General features: G+C 45.5%; 2 long non-coding RNA genes across 5 annotated transcripts in view; one reads left to right on the top strand and one right to left on the bottom strand.

The window, feature by feature from the left end:
* LOC133232955 (uncharacterized) overlaps positions 1–25,856 on the bottom strand; it is a 450,067-nt gene that overhangs the window by 44,765 nt on the left and 379,446 nt on the right. The window lies entirely within an intron of this gene.
* On the top strand, positions 17,101–25,203 carry LOC133232953 (uncharacterized). Of its 3 annotated transcripts, none has more exons than XR_009731522.1 (6): positions 17,101–18,126; positions 18,709–18,778; positions 21,056–21,109; positions 22,455–22,643; positions 23,947–23,980; positions 24,910–25,203. It is a non-coding gene; the product is annotated as an uncharacterized LOC133232953 (long non-coding RNA). The 3 variants fall into 3 exon arrangements; XR_009731521.1 differs by having other exon boundaries at positions 17,102–18,106; positions 22,487–22,643; XR_009731520.1 differs by having other exon boundaries at positions 17,102–18,106.

The raw sequence follows: 25,856 nt of genomic DNA, 5'->3' as shown, positions 1-25,856 counted from the left end.
GCATCTCAGTAAACAGGCTACCCGTTCTGTACACTTAAAAAGATGTTTGGTTAAAATTGACATCTGCCTGCCACTGCTGCAATCTCTGGAGGTGGCTCCCTCCCAAAATGTGTGGACTCTCTGTTCAACAGCCTTGAGAAGACAGAGGCTCCGGCAACTAAGTTACATCAAGTACAATGTGCAGCTGGGAAGCCGTTCAGATACCCGGTACTGGGGGCACGCTGAGATACTCTTGTTATTAAGGAGACCTTGGTTCAGTTTTGAATTCATAAAGACTTTATCAGCGAGATTACCACTGTGCTGAGCTCCGCAGTGTGGTGTGTGGTTGCCGCACTGTGTGGACGGGGGTGGATCATACGCGTATGCCTCCATCCCTCTGCCCCCCTGCTCCTTCTTGATTCTCCGCCTCAAACTCATGATAAAAAGGCTAGTTTATGAGACATAATGCAGTCTACTGATAGCGAGCTATCTGCGGGTTCTTTGAGAAATCTGAGGCTGAAATTTGGTCACTTTAAGTAAAACATGGATATAAATAAATACAAATGAAGAAAATAAAATGTATGTTTGACAGCAGGAGAAAATCTGAAACAAATGGAGAAACGCCTATGTTCTTACAATCAAATCTGAGCCCCTAAAGAAAAGTAAGTCCACAGTTCAGTGATCCACTGGTACAGACGCGTGCTTCCGACAGGTCCCTCCTGGAAAACGGATCCCTCTCTGTTTTGCTCACTGCTCTACAGGTTGTGCCCAGCACCAAACACAGATAGGGCTAATATTGGGTAAATTAATGAGATGTTTTCAGGCAAATGTAGTAACAAGCAGATTCCTATGAGCTCCTGCTTTTCAGGATGAGCGCTGCCAAGAGCTGATCAAGTGAGGGGTGTGAATTTTGCAGAGCGGGAAGGGGCCAGCACTCATCTGTCTGAGTCGCAACGTCTTAGACTAATAGGACCTCTTTTGCAATAAATGCATTATTTTCAAGCGCATACCAAAGAAACCGTCATCGCCCTCCACTTTCACAGCTCCTAGAGGAGTTAGAGAACCTGTCATTTAATCGCAGTCTTGCTGCTCATCTCTGGTACCCTTAGGCAGGTTTGGACCTCAGTTTCCTCACTTAACTAATTGAGAAGTTTGGACAAATGATTCTTTGTAGCTCAAGATCACAACAACTTCAAAGATTTCTAGAGTCAAGTGGCAAACATAGGGGGAAAAAAATATCAAGTGAAACTTTTCTCACTTCACAGTTTTTTTTCTGCAGGCTGGCTACCTCCACCTGCCTCAACATTACTTTGCATTTCAAGAACACATCATTTTTAAGTGATGAAGCCAGACATATTTTTAATATAAACAAAAACAACCCCGGTGGATTCAACATCTTTGGTGGCTAAGCCAGAGTGTAGGTAAAACACAAGCAGGTCAGCAAGAGAGTCCAACCACCAACAAAAATATAAGCAAAAGTATGAAGACCATCCTAGTTTATTCTCTTGTTCAGAGTGAAAATGAAGATTAAAATGGAGTGTAAAAAATAAAAAAAAAGAACCCTGACACAGCGATTGCTGTCTAGAAATGTATCCAGGGTTTGGCGTTTACTTGGCATTTGCTACTGTTTTCCACATAATTGCCACCCAAGTGAGGGTGTCTCAAAATAATGGAAATTCTAATAAAATCTGAGAGCAAAATTCTCCCAGACAGGTTCTAGCGACGAGTCCCCCATAGTCATCCTTTTGTTTCTAGAAATGGCGTGAAAGCCACCCAGAGTGGCACAGGAAAACTGTACAGACTCCTGTTCATTGTGGGCACTTAAAACCTCACCACCAAATGCAAGTTTTGACTCTCTGCCCAGCACAGCTTTGAAAGTTTTGCCATGAAGTCCTAATTGCTAAGTAGATGCTCAATCCATATTTCTCCATAAAGGGGAGAAAGATTAAAAAAAAATAGAGATGAGAAAGTGGGAGAAAACATATGCCACTTTATTAGGGAAAATACACATTCTAGTTGTATTCTTAGGTTGAAAATTATTACTCTTGCCCACAAAATGGATAATTTCTTTATTTAAAAAAAGATAGTTTTTGTGTTTCTAGGACTTTTGGTAAAAATGCCACCCCCCCTCCTATTGCACAGTCTATTCTCCCCGAAGCCCACCCTGCACTTTATGAATGAGATGCCTTTCCTGTCAGTGGCATTTGCCAACAGGCAGTATCCAGAATCCCCTGGCATTTCACAAGCTGTGACAGCTTTACTTCTGATTGGAAGCAAGTTTTGTTTCCGACCAAAAGTGCTGATTCCAGATTCTCTGAGACTCTGTTCGATTCATGATGGACACAAGCAAATTGAGTATCTGGGCATTTTCTTGAGGGGTTGATGGTATCTTGGGAGGCAAAGCTAACTACCAGGTATGTGGGCCCCAAACTGTGTGTACAGTAAGAACATACATGCAATAAGTGTGCTCTCCATGATGAATTTAATACAAGAAACACCATGTCTGGAAGTCAACCCTGAATATTCATTGGAAGGACTGATGCTGAAGCTCCAGTACTTTGGCCACCTGATGTGAAGAGCCAGCTCCTTGGAAAAGACCCTGATGCTGGGAAAGACTGAGGGCAGGAAGAGAAGGGGGCAGCAGAAGATGAGATTGTTGGATGGGATCATCAACTCAGTGGACATGAGTTTGAGCAAACTCTGGGAGACGGTAAAGGACAGGAAAGCCAGGATACAGCAGCCCACGGGGTCACAGAGTCGAACACGACTTAGAGAGTGAGCAACAGCGAACAATATAAGCAACAAAATAATAATAAATAAGTTGTCTGAGATCTGAATTTTTCTCTAGGTTTTACACCTTGAATACCGTGTGATGCTTTCACTTGTGCCAGGGTTTCAGAAATCTCATCACCATGGCTGTTTGGACCATCGCATCCTTCTCCGTCATGGAAGCTGACCTGTGCGCTGCAGAGGGCCTCACAGCATCCGTGGCCTCCCCCCAGGGGCTGTCAGCAGCAGCCTGCCTGGCACATCCGGGGCCAACAATGTCTCTCTTGTGCTCCGTCGGGTCCAGGTCTTTGTGACCCCATGAACTGCAACAGGCTCCTCCGTCCATGGGATTCTCCAGGCAGGGATACTGGAGTGGGTTGCCATTTCCTCCTCCAGGGGTTCTTCCCAAACCCAGGGATCGAACCCACGTCTCCTGCATTGGCAGGTGGCTTCTTTACAGCTGAACCACCAGAGAGCCCCAAATTCGCTCTGGATGTTGTCAGATGTCCCCTGGGAGAGGAGAACAAGTGCACCCCTAGCAGAGAATCATTGATTGTGGAGTACTTTGATTATGTAGATTAACTGATTATTGAGGAAGTAAAAAAAATGTATCTTTTCTTTCTGTAGAGGATGGATGGATGCAAATAATGATGCTTCTCCTGAGTAGCTCATCTCTGAGTCCAGATGCTATATGTGATTTCAGCACTGATGGGCCATTTCCTGAAGGTCTGCTGTTAGTGCAGCAGCAGCGAGGTGGGCAAGGGGGCAGTTTCCCTGAGTGGCCCCAAGGATGTACAGTGCCCAAGTGACTGCTGGCTGTAAGGACCTGCTCACGAGTCATGTTGCCAATACTGTCTGGTGGGCTCAGGGCACCAGCAGGAAGGTGGAGTTGCGATCACAGCCGAGTCAGCGGACAGAGCCTGGCTAGGTGGGGGGCCTTCTGTTCTTACTCAGAAACTCAGTAAGAGTTTCTGAGAAAGACCTGGGCCTGAGAGAAAACCACGCAGCTAGATCACATAGAAGCAGACTAGCAATGCTGTGGACCCCAGGTGGGGAGTGGGGAGAAAGCCCCCCGTCCCTCATGACTTAACTCTTGAATCACCCTGAAATGGGGAAAACAGCAATCCACATGCAATCTAAAAAAATAGTTGTAGAAGTCTAAGTTCCTTCTCAGAAGAAGGGAAAAAAAAAAGAAATAAGACATTCTCTGGAGAAAACATGATCTTTTCTCCATGTTTGAGTTGTCAGTTTTGACAAGAGTGATACAAGCTAATTAAATTTCTGTTAATTTATTTTGTCTGATTCAGTGACTGCCTGTCACACAAATCCCTCGATAGGTAAGATTTCTCTCTGCTATAAACTTCCTTCTCTTTCTCTGCAATGCCATTAGGTAAACGCACAAAAAGTGGACCTGTTATACTCAAATAAACACTGGAAGCACTTAAACTCGATCCGCCCTCAATAGTTCAGCTCCTCGTGTCTGTTTTGGAGAGAACCTAAGTCTTCCCAGCTTATAAATCTCCAATCAGGACCATTACCCTTTAAGAAGTAAAAGCCTTCATGCAGATAAAATACGAAGATGAAGTTCAGAGACTGATGGTATGATAAAGCACAGCGACACACCACATTCCAGCTGGCCTTGAAATTCCCAAGAAATATTATCGCACATCGTTTCTCTCTGAATTAAAATTTGAGAATGACATTCTCAAATCACTTCGACCCTAGTTATCTAGAATGATGAAAATCTTTTTTTTTTTCCTCTTGTCAAGTTGTTGTTGTTTAGTTGCTAAGTCAAGTCTGACTCCTCTGCGACCCTGTGGACTGTAGCCCCCCAGGCTCCTGTGTCCATGGGATTCTCCAGGCAACAATACTGGAGTCGGTTGCCATTCCCTTCTCCAAAGGATCTTCCCCTAAGAAGAGGGAGAGGGAAGGGATAGAAAGGGGCTTTTTAACAATTAGGCTAATGGTTCATCCCTCAGACAAGAGCAAGTCCCAACATGACCTTCCCGTGGTCTCCCAGGGCTCCCCCATGATTCTGTGTGTGTTCATTATCATTATACAGAAGATTCCTCTGCGTATATTCCCAAGACTCTCTTCAGATTCAATGATATCCAGAATCAATATTTAGAATCTCAACAAAGTTTTATCAGTTGTGGGTATCACTGTTCTCTTGCAAATCCAAACTAGAAGAATATTCATTACACATTATGTTGAGATGACAATCTTGCAGTAATAACTAATCCATTGAGTCTGTCCCAAGCTCCTTCCGACATAAACTCCCCTAATGCTCAGGAGAACCATGTGGGACAGGCGCTGTTACTGTTTCCATTGTAAAGATGGGAAAACTGTGACAAAAAGAGGTAAAGTAAGCTGCCCCTGGTCACACAGGCTAGAAATGGCCGTGTCAGTCACTCAGCCGTGCCCGACTCCTTGCCTCCCCATGGACTGTAGCCCGCCAGGCTCCCCTGTCCATGGGATTCTCTAGGCAAGAATACTACACTGGGTAGCTGTTCCCTTCTCCAGGGGATCTTCCTGATCCAGGGATTGAACCATTGCAGGCAGATGCTTTACCATCTGAGCCACCAGGGAAGCCCCAGAAGTGACAGAGACAAGACTAAAAATCAGCAGAGCCCATTCTGTGGACTGATCACATGACTGTTAGAAGTGACTTTGGTATAATCAATCAATAAGTATTTGATTTGTTCACATTTGATAAATCAGCACTATGTCACATTTATGGTTTAAATTAAAACAGTGTCAATGAACCGTGCTCTCTGTGTCCCCTTTTCTGCACTCTCACAGGAGATAAACCCTTCTGTCACACCTCACTGTTCTTTGCAGACATCTGTGCTTCTCTCCTAGACTCTGAGAATCACAGGAATTTACTCATTATCACACCTTTCACAACTGTTTTTGCTGAATAAAATCATTTCTTTTAAGATAGAGTACAAACATTCCCTTCTTGCTGCCCACCATAAATACAGTTACACATTCATGCATGCATTTGTCTGATTCTACTAATCCCCACATTCAGGGGTATACTGTTAACCTTCATTTTTATCATACTTAGGAATCTTCTTTTTCACTTTATATAAGAGGGAGAACTGTGTGATGAGCTTCTGTAGAAGAGCTTAGGGAACACTCTTAGAAAACCAGGTTAGGATTCCAATCAAGGGAGGTAAGCAGGGCATATGATGCTCACATAATCAATTGAATTCTTCAGACACCTTTCAGAATTTTCTTCGTTTAAGATAAGGCATTTTGTAGGAACTTCATAGTCAAAGAAACTTAATACCAGAACAGGGGTTTTGCTATGTCATCTTGCATAACGCGGTCACCGCTGCAGAAAGGCATCTGCGTGTTTTCTTTCTTCTTGGCAGCAGAACTTGCGGACGTGACTTGACACTCATCGGCACTCTGGCACGTTGGCCGCCCCCTCTCCCCCACACCCCACTTCCCTTCTCTCTTCTCTGTGGCTGGAGTTCACACACAGAACATCCTGCCCTCTCCCTCGGTTTAAACTGAACACCCAGGGGCAAGGAATTAAAATTAGAAGGTGTCTCAGATTTGCTGAGTCATCTCGGGACAGTCACTGATTTACCAATGCCCTACCAGGTGGAATTCTCAGTCAGTCCTGTTAGAACATCTCAGGTGAAAGGCTGGACCCTCGGGGATGCTCTGTCTAACTGGGCTCCTTTCACTTTGCAGCCCTTTAAATCTGAAGTTGCTGGTGGACACTCCTATCCAAGAGAGCTTCCCAGGTGGTGCTAGTGGTAAAAGAACTGGCCTGCCAGTACAGGAGACATAAGGGACTTGGGTTCGATCCCTGGGTTGGGAAGATCCCCTGGAGGAGGGCATGGCAACCAACTCCAGGATTCTTGCCTGGAGAATCCCTTGGACAGAGGAGCCTGGTGGGCTGCAGTCCACGGGGTCACAAAGAGTCAGACACAACTGAGCGATTGAGCATGCAGGCATACACCCCTATCCAACAGTACAGTATTTCCAAGACTTTGCAAGAGATAAAGAGGTGCAATGTATGCAATCATTGAATAAAAGCACTGAGTTTGATAAGATCCCATTTGGATTACTGTAGAGGAACCAGAGATCAAACTGCCAACATCTGCTGGATCATCAAAAAAGCAGGAGAGTTCCAGAAAAATATCTACTTCTGCTTTACTGACTACACCAAAGCCTTTGACTGTGTGGATCACAATAAACTGTGGGAAATTCTTTAAGAGATGGGAATACCAGACCACCTGACCTGCCTCCTGAGAAATCTGTATGCAGGCCAGGAAGCAACAGTTAGAACTGGACATGGAACAACAGGCTGGTTCCAAATTGGGCAAGGAGTACATCAAGGCTATATATTGTCACCCTGCTTATTTAACTTACATGCAGAGTACATTATGCGAAATGTTGGGCTGGATGAAGCACAAGCTGGAATCAAGATTGCCGGGAGAAATATCAATAACCCAAGATATGCAGATGACACCACCCTTATGGCAGAAAGCAAAAACAAACTAAAAAGCCTCTTGACAAAAGTGAAAGAGAAGAGTGAAAAGTTGGCTTAAAACTCAAACATTCAGAAAACTAACATCTTGGCATCCAGTCCCATCACTTCATAGCAAATAGATGGGGAAACAACAGAAACAGTGAGAAACTTTATTTTGGGGGGCTCCAAAATCACTGCAGATGGTGACTGCAGCCATGAAATTAAAAGATGCTTGCTCCTTGTAAGAAAAACTATGACCAACCTAGACAGCATATTCAAAAGCAGAGATATTACTTTACCAACAAAGGTCGATCTAGTCAAAGCTATAGTTTCTCCAGTAGTCATGTATGGATATGAGAGTTGGACCATAAAGAAAGCTGAGTGCCAAAGAATCGATGCTTTTGAAATGTGGTGTTGGAGAAGACTCTTGAGAGTCCCTTGGACTGCAAGGAGATCCAACCAGTCCATCCTAAAGGAGATCAGTCCTGAATATTCATTGGAAGGACTGATGCTGAAGCTGAAACGCCAATGTTTTGGCCACCTGATGCAAAGAACCAACTCGTTGGAAACGACCCTGATGCTGGGAAAGATTGAAGGTGGGAGGAGAAGGGGATGACAGAGAATGAGACGGTTGGATGGCCTCACTGACTTGATGGACATGAGTTTGAGTAAACTCTGGGAGTTGGTGATGGACAGGGAGGTCTGGTGTGCAGCAGTCCGTGGGGTCGCAGAGTTGGACGACTGAGTGACTGAACTGAGAGCTGCCATCTGACCAAGTCCAGCCTGGGGGAGAAGACCACATGGGCACAGAAGGTGGGTAGGAGACACAGGGCAGAATGCCAGCCTCTATGACTACTTGGGACCCTCAGAGGTGGGAGGTGGGGGGAGTCCACTGTCTTCCACAGTGCACTTTTAAAGTAAAGGTCTATTACTTTATGAAATAAACTTCCAGAAGAACATGAGTGGTAACAGCTTTCCCTGTAGCCAAGCTACTTTCCAGGAGCAGCAAGTATGTGGGGAAAAGTGTGGCTCAGACGGTGAGCTCTGAAACATGAGGAGGCTCCGGGTGGGGTTTAAAAGGAAGATTTCCCTGCTTTAGTCACTGGGCGATCCAAATTCGGGGAAATGAATATTACATTACACGTATAATCTTCATTTCCTCTCCGACCTCGGGTGGACCCCAGTGCTCTTACTACAGCTGCCTGGGGGGAGGTTAATGTCCATTCCAGACCAGAAACACCAGGCTCTACCATGGAATATGTTGGCGTTGCTCAACCATGCGGTGATCTCTGCAGTCTGATGGGAGAGGAAAAACGACCCGGTCTCCTTGGAGAGTCTGCAAAGATGAGCCAGACCTGGGTCCCCGGTCTGGGCATATAATGATCATATCCCGGGTTCATCGTCTACTGATCCCTCCCACCCCCATGGCTGTAAATGTTCAGTAAATTAGCCTCCGATGTGATTAGTCACTTCATAAGTGGCCTTTTTGGGGGAAATTTGCCAGGACAACTGTTGAGTGATGTCTCAATTTATGGTCCAAGGGGGATCAGGGCATCGCTGGTAATGCCATTAAGTGGAGAAAGACGAGTGGAAATGTACCATTTTCCCCTTTCGCTGGTACCTTTAAAATGTCTTTAAATATCGCTGGCCCCATCGTCACGGCATTACTCCTGCCCATGAAGGAAGAGATGGGGGCTCCGGAGGAAAAGAGGAGAACCCTTAAGTGGGGCTCCTCAGATTTCTTCACTTTTAATGCATAAGGTACTTTTCTTCCCTCCCTCTTGCATGGAAAAAAAAAAAAAATTCTGCTCTCAAAACTTGGATTGTGCAGTAAAGACGGCAAAGATGTAAGAAAGATTTAATAAAATTCCTACAGCGGCTGATGGGAGGAAATGACCGCAGGGCCCAGTCGTGGAGACGTGTCGCCGGGTCCCTGTTCACTGCAGACGAGGACCTGACGTCCACAGGGCGCTCCGGGGCCCAGATCCGGGAGGTCCAGGGAGCTCTCACAGGTGGAACTGCAAGGAGCACCTTCTGTGCTCCTGTTTGGACCCCTTTCCTCTCCCTTGGCCTCTCGGCTCTTCACCGGTAGGACAGAAACAAGAAGTGAGCCCAGGACCCTGAAGTGGGGCCTACCAACAGTCTGGCTGCTCATGCGGTCCCATCCTAAGGTATGGATTTGGTCACAGGTGAAAACAGGCTCCCTATTTCCTCTCGGGGCAAAAATAAAATAAAATAAAAGAGCACAGTTTGCCAGAGCATCCTCGGATTAATTGGAGGAGACCCCACCGTGTCTAGATGTGCTAGCCCAGAGCCCTGCTGAACCCCGTCAGCCCTGCCTCTTGGATCACGTAGGTCACTGCCTCCCCCGGGGGGCGGCAGGCGTCGTGGGTGTGGGAGGGCCTCGTCCCATCGACCTGTGGGGATCCCAGCACTGCCTCTCTGACAGCAGAGCATCTCCGCCTGCCGCCATTCCCTCCATCAGGCTGGCTTCTCTTCCCCCAGTGAAGCCCAGCGGCTCTCCGGAGTTCATCCGCCACACTGACACGGCGAGGTGCAAAGGATGCATCGTCACAGATGCGGATGCAAAGCACCACCTCTCCTTTCTAATACTAAGAGTTATGCTATACGTACACGTGACTTACATAAATGAGGTAGTCACACATGTCCCCACTTTTGTAACATGGGCCTGAAATGAAGTGACAGTGTTAGCTGCTCAGTCGTGTCTGATTCTGCCTCCCCATGGATTTTAGCCCGCCAGGCTCCTCTATCCAATAAATTCTCCAGGCCAGAACACTGGACGGGGTTGCCATGCCCTTCTCCAGGAGATCTTCCAAACCCAGGGATGGAACCCAGGTCTCCTGCACTGCAGGCAGATTCTTCACCATCTGAGGCACCAGGGAAGCCTCTTTATAAACCATCAATTGTTAATATCAAACTTAACTCACTAAGCATTGAAAAACACTTCTGATTATCATCTCCCAGGGGTCCCTTCTTAGAGCACATCTCTAGCGACAGGCTCTGGGCACACACAGTAAGGACGGTAGGAACTAGCAAGTTGGGTTCCGAGTTGGGCGCACGCACAGGGGGCTCACCCAGTTACAAGGAGGAGCAGGGAGACATTCGCTGAGCACGGCACCCAGAAGTGCAGACAGCACGTGGGCAGGACATGCACCCCAGAGACGGCCTACAAACCCAGTTCCTCAGACCCTGCTTCCTGGTACCCAAGTCTTCTTCTTTACAGTCTTTCCTGGATTATAACAGAACATCTCATCTGTTTCTCACCTGACCTTCACACTCTATGAAATCGATGGGCAGGGCAGGCATTACAATCCTCATCTTGTGCTAAGGAGACTAACACAGAGCCCAGAGTCACACAGCTTGCCGGTGATGAAGCTGGGCCGTGAGCTTCCATCTCTGGACTCCAAGGAGGCGGATGCCCTTTTCCAAAATCTAGTCTCAGAGCCTTCTACTTGACGCTGCCTAAGCTTTCCCCAGCAGCCACAAAGAAGTGAACCAAGCAGGAGTTCCTCCAGGGGTTCACAACTCCCCAGAAATGTCACGTGAGATGCTGTGGTGTAGACGTGTTTGCACTCATATGTGGGGTAAGCCCTCAGCTTTCAACTAAAGAGCTGGAATTCCAGCGATGTGTGAGAACAGCCATTTGAAGAAAAGCGGGAGATTGCCACTGCACAAAATCATCCCCCTGTTTCCAGCTGAGGGTCCCTGTAGAGGACCTATGTGACCCGGAGGAAACAGGGAGGTGCCTGGGTCTGTTCTCTGTCTTCCTCCGAGCAACCGTGGACACCCCTCAGGGACTCGGGCCCTACACGGAAGACCCTGCCCGGGCCCCAGTAACCCTTCCTTGTGGGAGAGGGAAAGAGTACATGCCAGACGGGTGAGAAGGAAAAGGGTGGCTTTGAAAGCGAAACCAGTAGTCGCTCAGTCGTGTCCAACTCTTCGTGGCCCCATGGACTGTGGCCCGCCAGGCTCCTCTGTCCATGGGATTCTCCAGGCCAGAATGCTGGAGTGGGTTGCCATTCCCTTCTCCAGGGGATCTTCCAGACGCAGGAATTGAACCCAGGTCTCCCTCATTTCAGGCAGTTTCTTTATCGTCTGAGCCACCAGGGAAGCCCTGCCATTTCAAGTGGCTTTGATCCCTGACATTTTAAGCAGGATACAGTGAGATGGTTTTCTCCTGCAAATGCTGACTCCTTAGACGAAACGGGGATTGGATGTCGTCAGGATTTCAGAGCTTGCGGCAGGCAGGGCCGGACCGGGAGGTGAGCTGAGGCAGTGAGCAGAGAGAAGGCTCCTTGACGGGATGTGGCTCCGTGTTTATCTTTAGAGCCACCAAGGGCACGGGTTGGCCAGGTCTGGCAGAGGCTGGCGTGTGGCACTTCCCGCCTCGTGCTTCTGCCAAACCACCTCGTCCTGACGTGGAGAGCCTTCACTGCCTTCCACAGGACCTCCCTGGAGATCAGCGGCTGGGACTCGGCGCTTCCCCGCCCGGGGCAGACCGTCCAGACGTGGTCCACGAGGGGCCTGGTCTACCCGTCAGACGCCTTTCCGTTCCCCGTCACCAGGATTCAGAGTCACGAACAAAAACACCCCGGGAGCTCTTTGGTTTTCCTGTGGCCCTGCAGTCCAGGAAATCGGATGTCTACCGCGAAATTACCCTGTGCTTGAGATGCAGCGTGGTCTAGTTGGAAGCCTGCACGGCTGGAAATTCGGAACCTTTTCTTCAGAATCAGGGTCTATCACTAGTTCCGTGATCTTAGGCCCTTAATACAAACTACTGATTCAAGGACAGCTAACCTGGTGAAAACGGCCTTAGCTGAACGAGGCTAAACGGCCTTGTGAAAGCTTCAGAAAAGGAAAATATACAGAGACTGGACTACAAAGGAAGAGAAAACCAGGAGCAGAATGATGGCTTCGCTCCAGCCAACGTACTGCGTGTTCCTGCGTGTGCTTTGAGTATTGGCTTCGTCCCTGGCTTTGTCTTATCTCCCTAGGCTTCCTATTTCCTTTACCTCTGTCTTCATGATGATTTTTAAATGTTTCTTCTATATGCCTACATTATGTATATTTTAAAGCCATCTTAAATCAATTTTAAAACATAAATTAAGGAAGGGAGAGAGGAAAGATGGAAGGGGAAAAGGCTGGATGTCATTCAACAACACCCACCACCGTCTCATCACTCGGGTCACTGAAATCTCAGCCGGTGCCGCTGCCTCTGAGGATCCTGCTTCATCCCTGGTCCTGGAATGATCATGGATGCCAAGGACAGCCGGCAAGATCTGGGTCTCTCACGTGCTTGACCTCGTGATCTCCCCTGACCTTCAATCCTGCTCCACCAGCCACTTTACCACCAACCACCAACCACCATGCCACATCGCCATCTGGACTTCAAAGTCCTGGGACCCTGCCACGTCTGAAACTGTGGATTCTGGCACAGCACTGACATCAGTTAGGCCTCTGTATACTGCAGGTAACAGAAGATGGTTTGAACAGTAAAGGGAACTCCCTGGCTTATGAAATAGAAAAAGACCTCAGGGCTAGATGGATTCAGTGACTCAATATGGTCTTTTCAACCCAGGTTCTTTCCATATGCATCCCCTGCCTTCCTCAGTAGCATCTTCAAAGTACAAATTATGTGTAGTTCTGGGCTTCACTCTGTGCCACACCATTAGGAAGAAAAAGCAAGTCCTTTTCCGGAAACATCCAGAAAAGATCTTCTTCCCTCTCACTGATGCAAGCTGGGTTCCATGTTCACCATGGACTAGAAATGTGGCTTATAATTGGATTACTGTATGCTGATGAGCAGAGGCCTAAGATACTTATCTGCACTTGTAGAGCCAGTAGAATCAGCTCTACTTATCATACACAGGCTGCATGAAGGAAGTGTGAAGTCACTCAGTCGTGTCTGACTCTTTGTGACCCCATGGACTAGAGTCTACCAGGCTCCTCAGTCCATGGAATTTTCCAGGCAGGAGTACTGGAGTGGGTTGCCATTTCCTTCTCCGGGGGATCTTCCCAACCCAGGGATTGAACCCAGGTCTCCCACATTGCAGGCAGATGCTTTACCATCTGAGCCACCAGGGAAGCAACACCAACGTAAAAGCCAAGTGACTTAAAGAGAGCAGGGGAATAAATGCTGGGCAGGGAACAACGGTGTCAGGCATTGCTTCCTGAACCTAGTCTCCCATTTTTCTGCTTCTCCGTCAATTACTCTAATCTACTAGCTCTTGTCTTTATCAGGGGCCCCTAGCCTTAAGCAGCCCAAGATGGTAGCCACACCTACATTCATCTATTCAGACTTAATTGAAAAATAAACAGAATTTGCCATTCATTTTCTCAGTCTCACTGGCCACATTTCAAGTGCTCAATGGCCCCATGTGGCTCACAGCCACCGTACTGAACAACACAGACCCACAGTTTCACCATTAAACCAAGTTTCACTGGACAATCCCGCTTCCGTTCCCACTACTCCATTGTTCCTGCTCATCAGCATCTTTCTACCCTGACTTCCACCTGAGACCCTCTGACCAGTACCCTCAACTTACTGACTCTATTTTCCTTTTCATTCACCCACCGTGGAACTGTCCCTTTCTGATGAATTCACCTGTCTATATTCTTCATAAATATATATACTGGGACTGCCCAGTACCGCTGGAATCATCCACACACATGGTCAGTGCGGGGACCCCACAAATTTCACATCCAACCTCATCTAGGGTCTCAGAGCTGCTGGGCAGTCTGGTTTTCTTGCCTATGGTCTCTTCTCTTTTATCAACCTTTTCTATCTCCTCAAACATGTGCAATGATTCTAAGAAGGTGGCATTACTTTCTTCCGGGGAAGAAATCCAGTATGCCTTATCAACACACTGCAACTATACCCATTATTTTCTCCAGCCTATCATGTCAGACCTACCACCCCTGTCTTCCAAATTCCTCCTCTCTTGGCTAAATCATCACCATTGTTGTTGTTGAGTTGGTAAGTCATGTCCAACTCTTTGGCGACCCCATGGACTGCAGCCCACCAGGCTCCTCTGTCTGTAGGATTTCCCAGCCAGGAATAGTGCAGTGGGTTGCCATTTCCTGCTCCAGAGGATCTTCCTGACCCAGGGATCGAACCCGCATCCCCTGCAATGCAGATGATTCTTTATGACACAGTCTTTCAGAGTGCCACTCGGGTTCTTTTCCTCCCCTCAACCCTCCAGTGTTTGAAGCCACCAAGATCCTAAATCCACTTCTCCATCCGTTCCCTCACCCTACGCTTTGATTTTGTCTAAACACGTGAACCCACAAGCCTGTGTTTCAGCTCAGGTCTCCTCCTGGACTTTGGACCTATTCACGCAGCTGCCTACAGGTGCAGCTCCACGTGGACGTCCTCAGGCCTACAGACTCGAGAGAGCTAACATGACCCTATCCTCCACAGTCCACGTGCCCAGGTCCCTCACACTGGCTCTCTTCTCACTCAAGCCGGGAACCCGGGCATTATCTTGACATCCTCTCACAGAATTCTGGCCACTTTACCACCTAAAGAGCTCTCAGATGTGCTAAACTGGTGTCAGTGTCCACCATCATCCCCCCGACCCTGCTACAGTCATCGGTAACCGACATTATGGCATCAACAAAACCGGTCTTTGGGTCTGACTCCTTCTCCAGTCCATTTACCAAAACACAGTCATGAACTTTTTAAGGACTATCTCCTAACTAAAATTCTTTGTCTGCTTCTCTTTGGAGAAACTCTAAGATGGAAAATAACTTACACTGCTCTCCATTATCGAAATATTGCTCATTCTCGTCCCTTTAAATTTTCCCTCCATATTACATATCCCAGTGTAACTTATGGGGAAAGCACTGCATGGAAGCTAAGAGTTTGGATTCGAGTCTCTGAGATGTGGGCTCAAATCCTAGTTCTATTTTTATTGGTTTCTTCCTTCATAAAATGCTGTTAATCATAGTATTGACACTAAATGGTTAATCTGAAGATGAATTGAAGTAACAGTATAATTCCTGGCATCCAGTATATGTTTAGTAAACATTTTTCAAATTACAGAATAAACTATAGTTGTTAAAAAATAATATATCTTCATAACAATATATTAGAGTTTAGACTTCTTCTGCGTTAAGTATAAAGAGGCATGATATCAATATATGAAAAGAACACATACTGGCCATGCTTCAGAAGGAGGTATATTTGGACCATAGAATATTTTTTTATCTTACAACAGATAAATACCACTTATTGAAAGGCAGAGAAAAAATATTTAATTAATAAAACTAAGGTAAATCTAGCATATACTGTAATATAACACTAATAAGACTATCAGCAAAGCATAACTCTTTCATGGTGCTTTCTTCTTAGTGGGGAAAGAAGACAGAGGAAAATACGAAAATAAAGATATAAAATGTCAAGAAATGATAAGTGCTCTGAAGACCAAGTTTAAGGAGAAACACACGAAGGAGGTTAAGAGTAGTGGGCGAGTAGGGTGCCACTGGGGTGGGTGGTTAAGGAAAGCCCGCCCAAGTCCAGGGCTGAGGGCACGGAGCAGGTGACCCCACGAGCCATTCCAGGCAGGAGGCACAGAGTGTGCTGAGCCTCGAAGCTGGAGCGGGCTTTGTCCGGGCGGAGAACTCGAAGGAAATCTACGCAGCTGCACAGAAGCGAGCAGGGGAGCCGACAGGAGCAGGCGGAGACAGATGACGTAGGACCTTGTAGGTCAGCGCGGAGACGGACGTCACTCTAATCCAAGAGAGAGCCATGGAGCTCTGTGACCGCGCCTGGGGGAGAAACACTGTCTCCTGCGGTCTCCTGTTGCCTCCACGCCTGTTGCTCAGTGCGTAGCTGCGACACAGACGCTCAGCAGTGAGACAGTTTCAACAGAGCTGCCCGACCTCTTCAATGATGACACACAGGAGTCCATACGGGAACAGTCAGAGTCTACACTCGGATTAGTTACCACCAACCTGGACCCCAAACGAATGGACTGACTCAGTGGGTCGCTTGGAACACAGTATTATGACCACATGTTATCAACCACCTTCCTCTAAAACTGCATTTTCTCCAAAGAGGAACAGTAACAGGCAGATTTGTCATAATTTACCTCCCCAAATAAGGGGGCTGACACCTTTCTGGCAAATTTCACTTTTTCTTTCAGCGTCATTACTTTGTGGCACTTAATACTTTATTTTCCTCTTTGAACACAGGGTGCTGATGAGATGAACATACAGACGTTTAGTACAGAAATTGTGAATCTCATCTGTAGGACTTGTTTAAAAAACTCCACACATCACACTGAACAGGAGTGCTTGAACTCTGGATTTTTAGTATAATCATCTTGCTATTTGTCAATGAAGAAACTCTGATATTTGAATAAACAAATGAGAGCACCTGTGACATTACATTAACAGTTTTTTTTTTTTCCATTTTTTGTAAGCAAACTTATTGAAGGAAAGACACAAGAAACTGTCTCTACAATTCCCTCTCTGCTCACCATATTTCAGTTGCCCTGTGAAATAATATTGTCTCTTTAGGGTGTTGTTCAGTCGCTAAGCTGTGTCTGACTCTTTGCAACGCCATGGACCAGAGCCTGTCAGGCTCCTCTGTCCATGATATTTACCAGGTAAGAATACTAGACTGGGTTGCCATTTCCTCCTCCAGTGGATCTTCCCGACCCAGGGATCGAATCCATGTGTCTTGCTTAACAGGCAGATTTAACAGGCAGATTCTTTACCACTGAGCCACCAGGGAAGCCCCCGGCTATCAAGGTAGAGAGAGTTCATCAAATAGAAGCAGGGACCAACCAGAATGCAGAATGAGTGATTGAAAGGCCTGTTTACTTGCAAGGATTACATTATCTTTTCACAGGGTTGTTTTGTAGTTTGAGGGGAAAAAATTGCACACTACTTTTCACGTCAATTACAAGGACTTGATTGTTTTGAAGCAAATGATTTATCAAGACAAAGTGAAAGTGTCACAAAGCCAGGCTTAAAAGTCAGGCTGTAACTGGTCCCCAGCTGATCTGTCCTTTCCCCAGCCTCTAAAAGAGAAAGAAGACAGCACTCGTAAATGTTTTCACGTATAATATTTACGTTTAGATCAGAAAGAAACAAATGGGCAGCTTGGCCCCAAATGTCTACAAGATGTGGGCAGATGTCAGCTCATGGGGTCACTTGAATGGCATTTTATGGCCGAGGACACACGATTCAGCTTGTTTCAGTCCATTTGAGCAGCGTGTCAGGCCCATCACTCTTTGCGCTTGGCATATGGTGGGACGTCATTAACCCAGGAGACCGGCAGGACCGTGAAAGTGGAACCATATGTGTCGTAGCAAGAAGAAATTATTTTCCTCAGGATTCCATCGCGAGTTTAAACGTCTGAGTTCTGCCAACCATTCCTTCACGTATTAAATATCATGTTAACACGCTGACGTGTGTGCCCTAATTAATGTGGCGTTTGGGGTGCGAAAACTTGGGACCGGATGGGTCAGAAATGAACGCCCTGAGTTTGAGCCGGAGAACGCAGAGATGAAATACGAGGGCAGAAGGACCAAAGAGCTCCGGGTGTATCTGTCGTCGGCGTGCTTCACTAGCGCACAGCACCGAGGGAAAGGCTCTCGGTCTGTCGTCACAGGGGTCGTCTCTACAGGACCCTGGATACCTGACCCCATCCGGAGCCACTCCAGGCCCCTGCTGCTCAGGAGCGCTTGTGTACGCCGGGGACATCACACGCCGTTCTTCCGCCGTCTAACTTCACACGGGTCTCTATTTCCATTCGGGTTTGTGACGTCCTCATGGTGTCATAGATCTTCTGGTGTGGCTCTTGACTCTCTTCCTCCTAACTTCAGCGGGCTAAAGGTATATTTCTCTAACTAAAGGTATATTTCATACATCAGCGTCACTTTTGCTGTCTCGTACACAGGGTTATTGTTAGCATCTTTCTAAATTCCATATATATGCGTTAGTATAACAGTCTTATGGACTCTGTGGGAGAGGGAGAGGGTGGGAAGATTTGGGAGAATGGCATTGAAACATGTAAAATATCATGTATGAAACGAGATGCCAGTCCAGGTTCAATGCACGATACTGGATGCTTGGGGCTAGTGCACTGGGACGACCCAGAGGGATGGTATGGGGAGGGAGGAGGGGGAGGGTTCAGGATGGGGAGCACATGTATACCTGTGATGGATTCATTTTGATATTTGGCAAAACTAATACAATTATGTAAAGTTTAAAAATAAAATAAAATTTAAAAAATAATAATAAAGGTATATTTCATCAGAAGGGCTCGGCATAGTTACCGGTTTCTTTTCTAAAATATGCTACCCTCTGCAAGCTTCAAGAATTACAACTTAAGTTTGTGAAGACACTTAGGGCTTCCCGAGAAAGTTGGCCAAGTATCTCCAAGTATTCAAACTGCCTGAAAGTTTGTCACATGTAATTTCAGTGTTTCGTTTCAGATGTACATTACATAAAAACAGGAAATGGCCGATTGCTTCACGTGATTTGAACAGTGTCTTTTAAATTAAGGTGAGGTCATTCACATTTACCTGTATTGAGTCCTTCTCTCTCTCTCTCTATATATATATATACACACACACACACACACACACATATTTGGAGAGAAAACAGGTTATCATATCTATTCATAACAGAAAATCCCATGTCTCTCATTTCTACATTTCTCCTAGAAGCTACAGGAAATGCAAAGACTGAATTTGAAATGAGTTTGGAAATGACTACCAGGGTATTTTTGGACAAACACATTTTTTCTTTCTTTCTGTGCTTATTTCATGTTCAGAGGCTATATTTCCTTTATCACATAGGACTCATAGACTGGTCTGCCATAAAAAGACAATTTGGTGTCTGTGAAATCTATGAACCATATCTCAGTGTAACTCCATAAGGAGTGTTTTTATGGATTCCGTTTAATCTTCTTTGTGCCATGAAATGATTTCATGAACTGTCAGTAAAGCAGCAGAGACTTAATCCACACTGAATTTTCTAACAGCACTGAGCTCACCGTCTTTTGGAAACAACTATTATGTACAATCTTAAACAACTTTTTTTAAATTTCAAAAAATTCAGTCTCTGTATCACAGTGATTCCATTTTCTGCTCCTTTAAAAAATGAAGTTTAGGTAAAAGAAGAACACATTACACGATTCTAATTATACAGAATGCCTCCAAAGCAAATATGTACAGAAAGTAGATTTTCAGTTGCCTCAGGCTAGGGAAGGGATGAGTGTCTCTAAATTGAGACGGTTTTATTGATATATAATTTACTGAGATGGTTAGACAGCATCACTGACTCAACGGACGTGAGTTTCAGCAAACTCCGGGAGATAGTGAAGGACAGGGAAGTGCTTTAGTCCATGGGGTTGCAGAGAGTCGGACACAACCTAGCCACTGAGCAACACATTGGCACAAGGTGTCTTTCTAGGCTTATGACACATTCTGAACTTAGATTCTGGAGATGAACTGTACAACTTCATAAATACACTGAAATTTGTTGAACTGTGTACACAAAACAGGTGAATTTATAGTATTTATATCTCAATAAACCATTAAAAAACAAGAAGATAAAGGGTAAAAGGCAGAGAATAACTTTTTCTCCCCAAGGAATATAAAATTGACATGTGAAAATAGTATTAGTTGCTCAGTCATATCTGATTCTTTGCAACCCCATGGACTACGGCACCAGGATCCTCTGTCCTTGGGATTCTCCAGGCAAGAATATTGGGATGGATTGCCACTTCCTTCCCCAGGGGATCTTCCCAACCCAGGAACTGAACCCGTGTCTCTCATGTTTCCTGCATTGGGAAGCAGGATCTTTATATAGGGAATCCTAAATATATTATGGAGAAGGCAATGGCGCCCCACTCCAGTACTGTTACCTGGAAAATCCCATGGATGGAGGAGCCTGGTAAACTGCAGTCCATGGGGTCGCTAAGAGTCAGACATGACTGAACGACTTCACTTTCACTTTCCACTTTCATGCATTGGAGAAGGAAATGGCAACCCACTCCAGTGTTCTTGCCTGGAGAATCCCATGGACAGAGAAGCCTGGTAGGCTGCAGTCCATGGGGTAGCACAGAGTCGGACACGACTGAAGCGACTTAGCAGTAGCAGCAGCAAATATATATATACGTGTGTGTGTGTGTACACACACACACATAAATATATAAATACATATGTCAGGAATATATCATTAAATGTGTTACTGCTACATGGGAATCACTATCTATCTACACACACATACACACGGAGAAAAAGAGAGAGACGTATTTTAAAGGATTAGACCATGCAGTTGCGGAGGCAGGTGAATCCAAAATTCACAGGGCTGTCTGGCAGGCTGGAGACCCAGGGAAGAGGCAACGCTGTAATTTAAGTCCAAAGGTCATCGGTAGGCAGAAGTCCTTTCTGCTCAGAGGAGATCAGTCTTTGGTTCTATCCATTCCTTCAGCTGATTAGATCAGGCCCACCCACTTCAAGGAAGGCAGTCTGTTTCACTCAAAGTCCACTGATTCAAGTGTTAATTTCATCCAGCAACATCCTCACAGAAACATCCAGAATAACCTTTCACCAGATACCTGGGCACTGTGGTCCAGTAGAGCTGACATGTAAAATTAATTAACCATTTTGCCCCATATGGCTTGAGTGGATTTCTTGTGCCCATGAACGGCAGAGAAGTAACCAGAAAAATTACAATAGCTGAAGAGGGCTCACAACCCAGAAGTTACTATTCAGCAGTGAGTAGAGTGGATGATTAACTGTGGACTAGTTAAAATGATCTTCTTCTCAACAGATGCCTGCTTGGACTGAAGACAACTGGCGGACGCCCCCACCACCCTGGAAATAGGTAAATCCATCAGGAGTTGGCTATAAATCAAGCACAATGCTGGATAGAGCAGGCTTGACTTGATTGAGATCAAGTCTCTCCCACATAAAATACACATGACTCATGTAGAATTATTAGTCATAAAATCAGATTTCTTTTTTTAAAAAGTGATCTAAACTGGAGTCATAGGAAAAGAGTTGTCTACTCCTGTCGGTTGCAATGGCTTTGTTATGGTCTGACCAGGTGAGGTGTCCCATCTGGGTAACACCTGACCTCTCCCTCCTCTCATAGGCTAGGAGGCCATCTGCAGATCTGCCTTCATTCGAGCTGTGATATCAGCCATCTCACAGCCGTGGTGATTCAATAATACTGAACATGCATTCCTCACAGGATATCTTATTACACCCTGGCTGTTGTTTTTGTGACTTGACCACAACCTAAATTGGTCAGAGATTCATTAAGACCTCTGAAGCAGCTGGCCAGGGACCCCAAAGGAAGGTGTGAAGATTAGCAGCCTCGAGTCGAGGCTGTTGGAGGATTTACTTAATTAATAGTGACAAGGGATTACTGGCTCCATCGCCTTTCTAGACGTGTCTTGAACCACATGGACTGACACTGGTTTATTTTTGTTTGCATTATTGAGTAAACTCTAGAAACTCGCTAGATTTACAGTCTTTCCTGCCCTAATTCAGCAGGGCCTCGGGGCTGCAGGTCTCCTGTAAAGCGTGCCACTGGTATCTTGGGGAGCGACCTGCTTCTGGGGTTGTCAGCGGGGGTCTGCCTTGCTCACTCTATGTGCTCTCTACCCTTTTGCTTGCGTTGATGGCACGCTCTACCCTTCTTTTGCTCCTGTTCCCTTATTAATATCTTATCAATGTCTTACCTATGACAGCTATAGGTCCTAAGGGTGGCATTAAAACTAAGTTGGTTTGGGGGGACCAGTTCCCTGTTCAATAGTTCAATAGTTCAATAGTTGGGACCTCACCTTCCAATACAGAGGTGGTGTAGGTTTCATCCCTGTTGGCAGCTAAGATGCCCTGTGCCTTGTGGCCAGAAAACCAAAACAGAAAACAAGAGCAATATTATAACAAACTCAACAAAGACTTTAAAAACGGTCCACATCAAAAATAAATATATTTTTTAAAAAACTAAGTTGGTTTTAAGTTTCTAACTTAGAATCCACTACGCAGATCAGCAGCGGTGGTAAGCCACAGGGTGCTCCGTGCAGTGGGCTTCTTCTGGGACCCCTGAAGCTGTCTTCACACAAGACATGGGTTAACAGAGCAAAGACTTACTACTCACAAGCCAAATACTCACTAAAGGCAACTGACATTTCCCTCTGTCTAGTTTTGTCGTGGATTCCCAGCTACTTTCTGACTCTCGTGTGTGTGTGCTCAGGACTGACTCTGCAACCCCGTGAACTGTGGCCCACCAGACTCTCCACTCATGGGACTTCCCATGCAAGAATACTGGAGCAGGCTGCCCTTTCCTTTTCCAGGGGACCTTCCCGACTCAGGGATCGAACTTGAGTCTCTTACAAGACCTGCGTTGGCAGGTGGGTTCTTTACCACTGCGCTACCTGGGGACTCTCAGTAGCCTACGATATATGTGCAAATATGTACGTGGTCGATTATTTTTTGTTATACGTCTGTTCCTTCACTTACAGCATTTATTTTAAAAATGGAACTCAATCTATTTAAAATATCTACTAAAGCGTTTGCATCCATATTACAACAGCTTGAAGAAAACAGAGAGAGTTTTGACTGTTTCATTATTAAGCATTTTATAAATGACCCAATATGCTATGAGGAGTTAGTGCTTTTTAATAGAATTATTTAAAAAGCAAATAACCATGATAATTTCATACATCCTGAGTCTCTGAGCTAAAGCCTAATTATTTTTTAGAATAGCTAGTCAAGTAGTTATTAGGGCTTGAATGATTAAACTCATTTTATTAATTGGAAAATTGAAATTGGAGAAGTTATCCCTTATTCAAGATATGTACAAATACTGCTTGGGAAAACCTTCTCTATTATGTAACTGAGAACTCTTGTCATTAAAATAGTAGTTTATAAATAGGGTTGCCACATTTGGCAAATAAAAATACAGAACACAAATTAAATTTTAACTTTAACTTTTTTAGCATAAGTATATCCTATTCTCTATTTACAAACCCCAGTCCACAAAATATGAACGTTAGTAGGTCTGTAGAGACCATGTACGGACCCTTGGTGGGGGCGGGGGCAGACAAGGCTCAGGACTCCCCCATCTCCTCCCCATTCAGTCAGAAAGGGCGTCAGCTCTCACACCTCACACGGGGTTTTCTTTGACAAAAGTTTTGAGCCAATAAAAAGGAAGAGTTTAAGAAATTATTTTTTAATGCTAGAAGACTTCTTCCTTCACAGTGTGAACAAGAGGTTTGATATGAAAGAAATAAGAGCTTCAACAGAAATGGACATATAAGTTTGCTGAGAATTAAGTGAAACCTACATTTTACAATTTAAAGTCAATAACTTCAATCCCAGCTGGTTTGAATAGGAAAAAAAAAATTTGTAACCAGAAGGAATATAATTTGTGTCTGTATGTGTTTAATTGTAACCAGGAAGAAATATATTTTATAAAGCAATTCTATTAGAATCAATCAAGAAATACATGTATATACAGACATACATATGATATGTGATACTGAGTGTCACACTCATTGCAGAAGATATATATATGTATATAGATATAGAGATAGATAGACAGATAGACCCTCTGTGTATATGAATTAGGATGTACTTAAATAAGAATAAAAATTATGTGAACATAGAAATGTGGTATTTCAAACAAAGAAAATTTTATTGTTTTCTTTCCAGCCAAAATTGAATAAGAAAACCCTCAAAACAAAATGTAAGTTGCCCATTTTAAGTTTTTAAAATAAATCTATCTGGTATCACCTACTACAGATTACCAGCAAAAATCATATGATGACATCTATTTACTTCTAAGACTTTAAGAAACGTATCCTTAATTCCGAAAAACAGCTGACACGCTGAGCTTTTGAGCTGGATTCTGGTGGCGGGCAGCCTGGAAGTCAAGCTTTCCTTTCGGGCTCACTGGCTTGCTCTGTGCACTGAGTCACACCCTTTCCAAGTGGACCTATTTCAGTACATAAAATATATACGGCAATTCCTGTTTATATTACCATGGCAGCACTAATCTCTCCATTTGCATAAAACTATACTCTGCCGAGTTAGAATAGGAAACTGCAATAAAAAGGCAGTTGTGATTCGATCAAGTCCATGCCCAGCATCAGGGCAAACGTGGGGTGCCCGCGCTCATACCTGCAGTAGCACGCGGAGATGTTTATGGGGAAGAGAGGGTCGAGATGAAAGCGAGGGGAGAGCGGTGACCAAGAGCGGCCCTGCGTCTCACAAGGCAGCCTGTGTCTCGGGGGTGCCGCGGGCCCCCCGCAGTCTCTGCCCAGGACGTGGGCACCCACATTCCTGGGGTGGAGAATCCCGACTCCTCAAGCTCCCGTTCTAATTCTCGATCTTAGGAAAGCAGCATTCTTGCTGGAGGCACAAAAATGTGTATGCACACAGTTCATAAAACATCTTCCTAAAGAGGGCTGGCAGGAGAGGGGAGAGGGCGTGGGGGGCACCAGCGGGAATGAATGGTCCCTCAGAGTCGGGAGGCTGCGGTGCCAACTGCCTGCCAGGCCACCTCGGAGCGCCCGCGGGGCACCTTTCAGCGAAGTGCTCTGGGTAAATATTTGAGTACCTCTCCTCCTCAGCACTTTGATCAATACCCTGCTCATTGGCACATTTTTTCCACAGGGATGCGCGGACCAAATCTTTCACCTCTCCCCGTGACTTTCCTGGAAAGGGAAAGAGGCAGCAGATGATATTTTCGGCACAGATTTTAAATGAGGGAAAGCGGTTCACGCTGTTCTTCCATTATTCTCCAGGCAGCCAAGGGCTGTTCGTGTTTTCTCCACATTCCGGTGGTGAATCTGCGGCTCTGTCTAGGAGAGGAGCATAGAGGTGGCCTTGCATGGAGTCAGACCACTGGGAAGAGCTTCCTCTCATGGAAGAAATCACTGAATTCACAGCCACACACGAACAGAGAGAGAGGGGAGGGTGGGTGGGTGGGTGTGTGTTTGCACGTGCACGCACGGACTGAATACTTTCTCATTTAAATGGCACTGAATTTTTTTTTTTTTTTGGTTATGAATTCTGACTTTCTCTAGACACCTAGAACTTGAGCTAGAAGGAAAAGTTCAAGCTCTAAATTGTGAATCAAAAGACTGAAAAATAGAGCAACACTCACTTCTGCATTGTATCAGACCCGCTTGCTTCGAACCACATAAACATAGGCTCGACTGCTGCCTCTCCAGTACGTTTCAAGAAGTGTACAGATAGTCTCAGCGGCCTTTCTCAGTAACTTGCTTCTACATCTCAAAAATATGAGCAGTAGAGCTACTGGGGGGAAAAAAGAGCCCAATGCTGAAGAATAACCTGAAAACAGGTTAAAAATGAAAATATTATATTAACCTCTTCCCTTCCAGTGTAATTTAATTGGAGCATAATTGCTTTACAATGCCGTGTCAGTTTCTGCTGTATGACAACGTAGGTCAGCCATGAGTAACATATATCCCCTCTTGAGTCCCCTCCCACCCCTGATCCCACCCCTTGGGTCATCACAGAGAACCGAGCTGACTTCCTGAGTTACACAGCAGCTTCTCACTAGCTATTTATTTTACACATTGTAGTGTAAATACGTC

This window comes from Bos javanicus, chromosome 19, assembly GCF_032452875.1.
Source record: "Bos javanicus breed banteng chromosome 19, ARS-OSU_banteng_1.0, whole genome shotgun sequence".
Lineage (NCBI taxonomy): Eukaryota > Metazoa > Chordata > Mammalia > Artiodactyla > Bovidae > Bos > Bos javanicus.
This window is presented reverse-complemented; position numbering and strand designations above follow the sequence as displayed.